We start from the raw sequence: 9,534 nt of genomic DNA, 5'->3' as shown, positions 1-9,534 counted from the left end.
ATTTGCCGGAATACCCCTTTAACCCCTTAAGGACTCAGCCCATTTTGGCCTTAAGGACTCAGACAATAACATTTTTCCGTTTTCGTTTTTTCCTCCTCGCCTTCTAAAAATCATAACTCTTATATTTTCATCGCCAGACTAGTATGAGGGCTTGTTTTTTGCATGACCAGTTGTCCTTTGTAATGACATCACTCATTATATCATAAAATGTATGGCGTAACCAAAAAACACTATTTTTGTGCGGGAAATCAAAAAGAAAAACGCAATTTTGCTAATTTTGGAAGGTTTCGTTTTCACGCCGTACAATTTACGGTAAAAATTACGTGTGTTCTTTATTCTGAGGGTCAATACGATTAAAATGATACCCATTATTACATACTTCTATTTTATTGTTGTGCTTAAAAAAAATCACAAACTTTTTAACCAAATTAGTACGTTTATAATCCCTTTATTTTGATGACCTGTAACTTTTTTATTTTTCCATATAAGCGGCGGTATGAGGGCTCATTTTTTGCGCCATGATCTGTACTTTTTTTTTGATACCGCATTTGCATATAAAAAACATTTAATACATTTTTTTATAATTTTTTTAAATAAAATGTATTAAAAAAGTAGCAATTTTTGACTTTTTTTTTTTTTTTACGTTCATGCCGTTCACCGTACGGGATCATTAACATTTTATTTTAATAGTTCGGACATTTACGCACGTGGCGATACCAAATATGTCTATTAAATTAATTTTTTACACTTTTTGGGGACAAAATAGGAAAAAACGGACGTTTTACTTTTTTATTGGGGGAGGGGATTTGTAACTTTTTTTTAACTTTTACTTTAAAAAAAATTTTAACTTTTTTTTTACACTTGAATAGTCCCCATAGGGGACTATTCATAGCAATGCCATGATTGCTAATACTGATCTGTTCTATGCATAGGACATAGAACAGATCAGTGTTATCGGTCATCTTCTGCTCTGGTCTGCTCGATCTCAGACCAGAGCAGAAGACGCCGGGAGCCGGACAGAGGCAGGTGAGGGGACCTCCATGCGGCGTTCTGAATGATCGGATCCCCACAGCAGCACTGCGGGCGATCCGATCATTCACTGAAATCGCGTACTGCCGCAGATGCCAGGATCTGTATTGATCCCGGCATCTGAGGGTTTAATGACGGATGCCTGCGAGATCGCGGGTGTCGGCCATTGCCGGCGGGACCCTGGCTGCATTCAGCAGCTGGGATCAGCCGCGCATGACACGGGCATCGCTCCGATGCCCGTGGTTATGCACAGGACGTAAATGTATGTCCTGGTGCGTTAAGTACCACCGCACAAGGACGTACATTTACGTCCTGCGTCCTTAAGGGGTTAAAGGGGTACTCCGGTGAAAACCTTTTTTCTTTTAAATCAACTGGTGCCAGAAAGTTAAACATATTTGTAAATTACTTCTATTAAAAAATCTTAATCCTTCCAGTACTTATTAGCTGCTGAATGCTACAGAGAAAATTCCTTTCTTTTTGGAACACTGATGACATCACGAGCACAGTGCTCTCTGATGACATCTCTGTCCATTTTAGCAACCGTGCATAGCAGATGTATGCAAAGGGCAGCATGGTGGCTCAGTGGTTAGCACTGCTGCCTTGCAGTGCTGGGGCATTGGGTTCAAATCCAACTAAGGACAACAATAAATAAAGAGTTATTATTATTATAATGACGTCAGCAAAGAGCACTGTGCTCGTGATGTCATCAGAGAGAATTCCAAAAAGAAAAGAATTTCCTCTGTTACATAGCTACATAGTTAGTACGGTCGAAATCAGACATATGTCCATCAAGTTCAACCAGGGAATTGAAGGGTAGGGGTGTGGCGCGATATTGGGGAAGGGATGGGATTTTATATTTCTTCATAAGCATTAATGTTATTTTGTTCCAGGAATGTATCTAATCCTGTTTTAAAGCTGTTAATTTTTCCTGCTGTGACCAGTTCCTGAGGTAGACTGTTGCATAAGTTCACAGTTCTCATGGTAAAGAAGGCGTGTCACCACTTGAGACTAAACTTTTTCTTCTCCAGACGGAGGGAGTGCCCCCTCGTCCTTTGGGGGGGATTAACCTGGAACAGTTTTTCTCCATATTTTTTGTATGGGCCATTAATATACTTATATACATTTATCATATCCCCCTTTAAACGTCTCTTCTCAAGACTAAACAATTGTAACTCCTTTAATCGCTCCTCATAGCTAAGATGTTCCATGCCCCATATTAGTTTAGTCGCGCGTCTCTGCACCCTTTCCAGCTCCGCAGTGTCCCTTTTATGGACAGGTGACCAAAACTGAACAGCATATTCCAGGTGAGACCGTACCAATGCTTTATAAAGGGGGAGTATTATGTCCCTGTCCCTTGAGTCCATGCCTCTTTTGATACATGACAATATCCTGCCGGCTTTGGAAGCAGCAGCCTGACATTGCATGCTATTCTGTAGTCTGTGATCTACAAGTACACCCAGATCCTTCTCTACCAGTGACTCTGCCAGTTTAATTCCCCCCTAAGACATACGACGCATGTAGGTTATTAGTACCCAGATGCATAACTTTACATTTATCCACATTGAACCTCATTTGCCAAGTGGATGCCCAGACACTTAGTCTATCCAAGTCATCTTGTAACTTATGCACATCCTCTATAGACTGTACCGTGCTACAAAGCTTGGTGTCATCTGCAAAGATAGAAACAGAGCTGTTAATACCATCCTCTATATCATTGATAAATAAATTAAACAACAGCGGACCCAGTACTGAACCTTGGGGTACACCACTAATTACCGGGGACCAATCAGAGTGCGAAGCATTGACCACTGCTCTCTGGGTACGATCCATGAGCCAGTGTTCAATCCAGTTACAAACTAAAGTTTCCAAACCCAAAGACCTTAACTTACCTGTCAGACGTCTGTGAGGGACAGTATCAAATGCTTTAGCAAAATCCAGAAACACTATATCCACAGCCGTTCCTCTGTCAAGGCTTCTACTCACCTCTTCATAAAAGCAAATTAGATTGGTTTGACAATTTCTATCCTTAGTAAACCCATGCTGGTTATCACTTATAATACAATTATCCCCTATGTATTCCTGTATGTAATCCCTTATAAGTCCTTCAAACAATTTGCCCACAATGCACGTTAAACTTACCGGTCTATAGTTTCCTGGGGAAGACCTCTGTAGTATTCAGCAGCTAATAAGTACAGGAAGGATTAAGATTTTTTAATAGAAGTAATTTACAAATCTGTTTATCTTCCTGGCACCAGTTGATTTAAAAGAAAAAAGGTTTTCACCGGAGTACCCCTTTAAGTACCAGGATGCAAAGGCTTATTCGTATGCCCTTAGTCCTGGAGGGGTTAAGATCACCTGTAAGCTGTCTTTTTTTTTTTATTTCAAACTAAATAAATCCAATTTTGATCATCTTTCTGTGTATTGTTGTCCTCCCACTCCTTTTATTACTCTGATTTCTCATCTTTGAACTCTGTCCAGCTCCCTTATATCTCTCTTGTACACTTGTGGCCAAAACCGTACAAAGTATTCCATGTGTGATCTGACGATTTGTACAGTGGTAGAATTTTTTCTTAGTTGAGTGCTTCTATGCCACTATGGATGCACCCCATGATTTTAATTGCCTTGGCAGTATATCCTGGCTCCGGAATTAAGATCCTGTGTGACCCAATAAAAAAATGTGTGGGACAAACGGTAATGAGATTGTTGTGGGCGGCAGTGGGCTGTCATAGAACATACAGTCCTGCAAAATCCTGTGCAGTCCCTCTGAAATGGCACAGGGTGCTGACAACATTTTTACAAGGGATGATAGAATGACAAGAGAGTAATGAAAAGGCATGTGGAGTACTATTTCTAACAGCTTGTGGGAGCGGAATTAAGAAAACAGTCCCTCACAGGGCTCTACTTGACAGTAGCTGCCTGACACACCTGCACAAGTGTGCTAGATTATTATTATTATAATTTTTTTTTTTTTACACCCATCAGTGAGCAAACATGGTCATTAAAACGATAAATGAATAGACGTTCATAAACCAGTCAGTGCAACTCATCATTTTGGTCTCCAATTCTCAAACTCAAATTCTCACCCACGGAGGATTAAATGAGAATCTTTCTTGTTTAACACTGGAATGGGGTGGTGCACTGTTCACTACCCGAAGATACTGCCACATCGGGTCAATGCATAGGGCGACGGAAGCAAGCTTCCAAATCAGCTCCCATTCTCAAAAGTCCATTTTATTTAGGGTCCCCAGATAGGGAACATATCAGATATTAAAGTGATAAGAACAGATTTTCGATTGAAAATACCTTTACTACCAATCAAATGTCAATCACTTACACAATAATTAATACATTCACCAAAACAGATGTTATATATGATCCGGCCTGACGAAGCGCCCATTGGCGCGATACGGGACCATGGCCAATGTCCGAGCTTCCCCCCTATTCCATCTGAGTCTCCCTGCAGAGGTCACCTATGCCGGGACCTCCGTGAATACAGCCTGAATTGAAGACCTCCAGCAGTAGTGTGAGTGCTCCGTTTTCATTTTCTTCCATGTTTGCAGTATATATATACACACACACACACACATTATTTTATTGAAGAGTTGACGTATGTGCTCACAAGTCACTCAAGTGCAAGTATTCACACAAAAACGTGCCCGAGGATGCGGTCTATCGAAAGCCCTTTTTTTACACTTGATCTAAGCCACAAGGCCCAGAGGGGATAACCGGTAAAGGGGTGGAACCAACCATGTCCCCTTCATGAGCTCTCACATTACTCATAGGAATGGAAGGAAGGCTGGCAGCCAGTCAGCCTCCCATACACTCTCTGGGTGGGTGGCAGTCAGCCACCCATACATACATACAGCACAGGCTAAACCCACATCATTACTTAAAGGGGTAGTCCAGTGGTGAAAAACTTATCCCCTATCCTAAGGATAGGGGATAAGTTTGAGATCGCGGGGGGTCCGACCGCTGGGGCCCACTGTGATCTCTCTGTACGGGGGCCAGGTTCTCTGGCCAGATAGCGGGTGTCGACCTCCGCACGAAGCGGCGGCCGACACGCCCCCTCAATACATCTCTATGACAGAGCCGGAGATTGCCGAAGGCATCGCTTCGGCTCTGCCATAGAGTTGTATTGAGGGGTGTGTCGGCCGGCGCTTTGTGCGGAGGTCGACACGCCTCCTTCCCGCGGGCTGTCGGGGTCCCGTACAGGAGATCACAGGGGGCCCCAGCGGTCGGACCCCCCGCGATCTCAAACTTATCCCCTATCCTTAGGATAGGGGATAAGTTGTTCACCACTGGGTTCACCACTGGACTACTCCTTTAAAAGAAGGACAGGAGTCCATTCCACTCTGATGGAGCATTTAGCAATGCAATCCATAGCCTGGCTTTTGCCGGAACCCCCATCACTCCTCCTCCCTACATGTGAGACATTGTTTAAGATCTGATTATGAAAACAACACGCCTACCTTTGTTGCACATAGCTGCCACACTGGCTGTAGTTACCACACTCACTGGCTGTAGCTGCCTCCCTGGCTGTTCCGACGTGGAATCACACCAACTGTAACGAGAAACTGAAAATGAAAAGTATAAACCTGCATCCTTTTGGACTCTGGTATTTGCTGAATCCGTGTAATCTGACAACCCATGGTGGTGCTGCTGGTGATTCTGGTCTTCTTGGCATCTGTTGGGCCTATGTGTTAACTCACACATCACCTGGGTGTCCATGGTAACCAACACAACATGGTCATCTGCTGTTTACACCTAGCCATGGCAGTGGCATTGAATGGCATTTTAAAAGTGCTAAGGGTCCTGGTGCAATAATCCTCCCATGAGGACCAGCCTCAACGGCTTTGTAGATTGCACTGATGTCTGCAACTCCATAAACATTTTTTCTCTCCATGCTTCTTTCTTCATCCTTTTTTCTTTCTGTCATTCAGACTTGCATTCATTAGTTCTCACTCACTCACTTGCTTTAATTCATTTGTTCTCACTCAATTACTCAATCAATCGCTCACTCATTCACACACTCACTCACTCAGTCAGTCTCTCTCTCTTTTTTTTTTTTTCCCGTCTTCTTCTTCAGACCCTATCATAGCACTAACGCTTATCCAATGCCACCAGCAGATGGAGACACTCCATTGCAACATTGGTTATGAGCAGCAGTTTCTAAAATCAAATGCATCATGGCAGATTTCCCATCCATCAATGGATGGTACATTTTTTTTTTTTCATTTACTGACCACAGAAACCAATGCATGATCAAGCAACAGCAATGACGCACCCTTCTGAATAGGCATGAGACCCTCACTTCATTTAACAGGATTCAACACCACCCGCAAGACAGCTACCTGTCATGTCATGCCAAACCTGCACAGGTGTGCTAGATTATTATTATTCTTATTTTTTTTTTACACCAATCAGTGTGCAAACATGGTCATTAAAACACTAAATGAATAGACATTCATAAACCAGTCAGTGCAACTCATCATTTTGGTCTCCAATTCTCAAACTCAAATTCTCACCCACAGAGGATTAAATGAGAATCTTTCTTGTTTAACACTGGAATGGGGTGGTGCGCTGTACACTACACGAAGATACTGCCACACTGGGTCTATGCATAGGGCGACGGAAGCAACTTCCAAATCAGCTCCCATTCTCAAAAATCCATTTAATTTATGGTCCCCAGATAGGGAAAATATCAGATATTAATGTGATAAGAACAGATTTTTGATTGAAAATACCTTTACTCAGGGCCGGACTGGGGATAAAAAGCAGCCCTGGAAATAATTTCCTACCGGGCCCACTGCATTGCGGCACTGTGGCAGGGCAGGGCTGCCATCAGAAATTTTGGGGCCCCTTACACAGCTTAAGGCATGGGCCCCTCCACTTGACTCCACCCCCCCACCCCCAGGGGCTTGCCCGCTATTTTCCCAATTATCAATAAAAAAACATGTAAACCACAGGACAAGAAAAACAAGAGCCCTTTAGTTTAATGGAGAAAGACGGAGGAAATATTATCACCATACATTTTACCATCATACTGTTACTAACCAAATACAATATACTGAGACCAATATTATCAATAATACCAGTATACAAAGAGGAATATTATCACCATACATATTACCATCATACTGTTACTCACCAAATCCTGTATACTGAGACCAATATTACCAATAATACTAGTATACAAGGAGGAATATTATCACAATAAATATCACCATCATACTGTTACTGACCAAATCCTGTATACTTAGACCAATATTACCAGTATACAAGGAGGAAATATTTCCCCCATACAGTGACCATATAGTGGTAGATATTAGCTCTACACAGGCTCTGCAGACCATATATGGGATTACTTAAAGTTACATCAGGTGACGTCTTCTCTGATTGGAGGCATTCACTTTCCGTTTTCTTCTCCTTCCGGTCCAGACCATCATGAGGATTTCTTCCTTTCACAATTCGTCTCTACAGAACCTGCCAGACAAACATTTTAGGCTCCACACTTTTCCTGCACCTAAAGCGTTCCATACAGTAATATTAGAGTGGATAGATAAGTGTGTTGGGGAAGCGTAGGTAGGTCTGTCCCCCACCCATTAGGTAGTTAGGCCGCTCCAGAAAGTAGACAGGTCCCTTCGCATAGTTTCCTTCATTACACAGGTAAGGAGGTACCACTTGTAGGTAGGTCCCCGTATAGATAGCTGCCCCCTGTAGATAGCTACACCGTGTATGCAATAGCAGCCCCCTATAAGTAGGGGTTACTCCCTGTATGTAGATCCCACTGTATATAGTTGCAGTCCCCCATATACAGTATTATACTCCCCTTTAGGTGTTAGCAGAAGCCCCCTTTAGGTAGTAATAGCCAGCAGCATCCCCCTTTAGGTAGTGATAGCCAGCAGCAGCCCCCTTTAGGTAGTGATAGCCAGCAGCAGCCCCTTTTAGGTAGTGATAGCCAGCAGCAGACCCCTTTAGGTAGTGATAGCCAACAGCGGCCCCCTTTAGGTAGTGATAGCCAGCAGCAGCCCCCTTTTGGTAGTCATAGCCAGCAGCAGACCCCTTTTAGGTAGTTATAGCCAGCAGCAGCCCCCTTTAGGTAGTGATAGCCAGCAGTGCCCCCTTTAGGTAGTGATAGCCAGCAGTGCCCCCTTTAGGTAGTGATAGCCAGCAGTGCCCCTTTAGGTAATGATAGCCAGCAGTGCCCCCTTTAGATAGTGATAGCCAGCAGTGCCCCCTTTAGGTAGTGATAGCCAGCAGTGCCCCTTTTAGATAGTGATAGCCAGCAGTGCCCCCTTTAGGTATTGATAGCCAGCAGTGCCCCCTTTAGGTAGTGATAGCCAGGAGTGCCCCCTTTAGGTAGTGATAGCCAGCAGTGCCCCCTTTAGGTAGTGATAGCCAGCAGTGCCCCCTTTAGGTAGTGATAGCCAGCAGTGCCCCCTTTAGGTAGTGATAGCCAGCAGTGCCCCTTTAGGTAATGATAGCCAGCAGTGCCCCCTTTAGATAGTGATAGCCAGCAGTGCCCCCTTTAGATAGTGATAGCCAGCAGTGCCCCCTTTAGGTAGTGATAGCCAGCAGTGCCCCTTTTAGATAGTGATAGCCAGCAGTGCCCCCTTTAGGTATTGATAGCCAGCAGTGCCCCCTTTAGGTAGTGATAGCCAGGAGTGCCCCCTTTAGGTAGTGATAGCCAGCAGTGCCCCCTTTAGGTAGTGATAGCCAGCAGTGCCCCCTTTAGGTAGTGATAGCCAGCAGTGCCCCCTTTAGGTAGTGATAGCCAGGAGTGCCCCCTTTAGATAGTGATAGCCAGCAGTGCCCCCTTTAGGTAGTAATAGCCAGCAGTGCCCCCTTTAGATAGTGATAGCCAGCAGTGCCCCCTTTAGGTAGTGATATCCAACAGTGCCCTCTTTAGATAGTGATAGCCAGCAGTGCCCCCTTTAGGTAGTGATATCCAGCAGTGCCCCCTTTAGGTAGTAATAGCCAGTAGAGATGAGCGACCTTTTAAAAATTTCGATTCAGCTGATTCGCCGAATTTTCCGATAAAGTTTGTTTCGTTCTGAATTTTTTTGCGGCGAATCTATATTAAAAAAGGCTATTTCTAGCCTACATACAGCCTCTATAGGGGTAGAGAACACTTTGCTGTGTTCTAAAACGCATATGGAGTGTGCTGGGTTAGTGAAATAATACTGTTATTCAGAATAACATGCAGATTACCAGCATCGCTTTTAGAATCACTGCCGCACAGCAGCACAATTACAGAGCCTGGTGGTGGAATCAGTGTCAAGAGACCATATATTGACTGAATGGACAGCGTGGAGGTGTTGGCAGCATGAAGAGACCATATAGTGGCTGAATGGCACAGCGTGGAGGTGTTGGCAGCTTGAGGACACCATATAGTGGCTGAATGACACAGCATGGACATGTTGTCAGCATGAGGAGACCATATAGTGGCTGAATGACACAGCATGGAGGTGTTGGCAGCATGAGGAGACCATATAGTGGCTGAAT

General features: G+C 43.9%; 1 non-coding gene and 1 pseudogene across 1 annotated transcript; both read right to left on the bottom strand.

The window, feature by feature from the left end:
- Positions 1 to 4,157: 4,157 nt before the first annotated feature.
- Positions 4,158 to 4,345, bottom strand: LOC130289578 (U2 spliceosomal RNA). The gene has a single exon (XR_008847470.1). It is a non-coding gene; the product is annotated as a U2 spliceosomal RNA (small nuclear RNA).
- Positions 4,346 to 6,604: 2,259 nt separating this feature from the next.
- LOC130290081 (U2 spliceosomal RNA) lies at positions 6,605 to 6,773 on the bottom strand (annotated as a pseudogene).
- Between the last annotated feature and the right edge of the window lie 2,761 nt (positions 6,774 to 9,534).

This window comes from Hyla sarda, chromosome 8 (genome assembly GCF_029499605.1).
Source record: "Hyla sarda isolate aHylSar1 chromosome 8, aHylSar1.hap1, whole genome shotgun sequence".
NCBI lineage: Eukaryota > Metazoa > Chordata > Amphibia > Anura > Hylidae > Hyla > Hyla sarda.
This window is presented reverse-complemented; position numbering and strand designations above follow the sequence as displayed.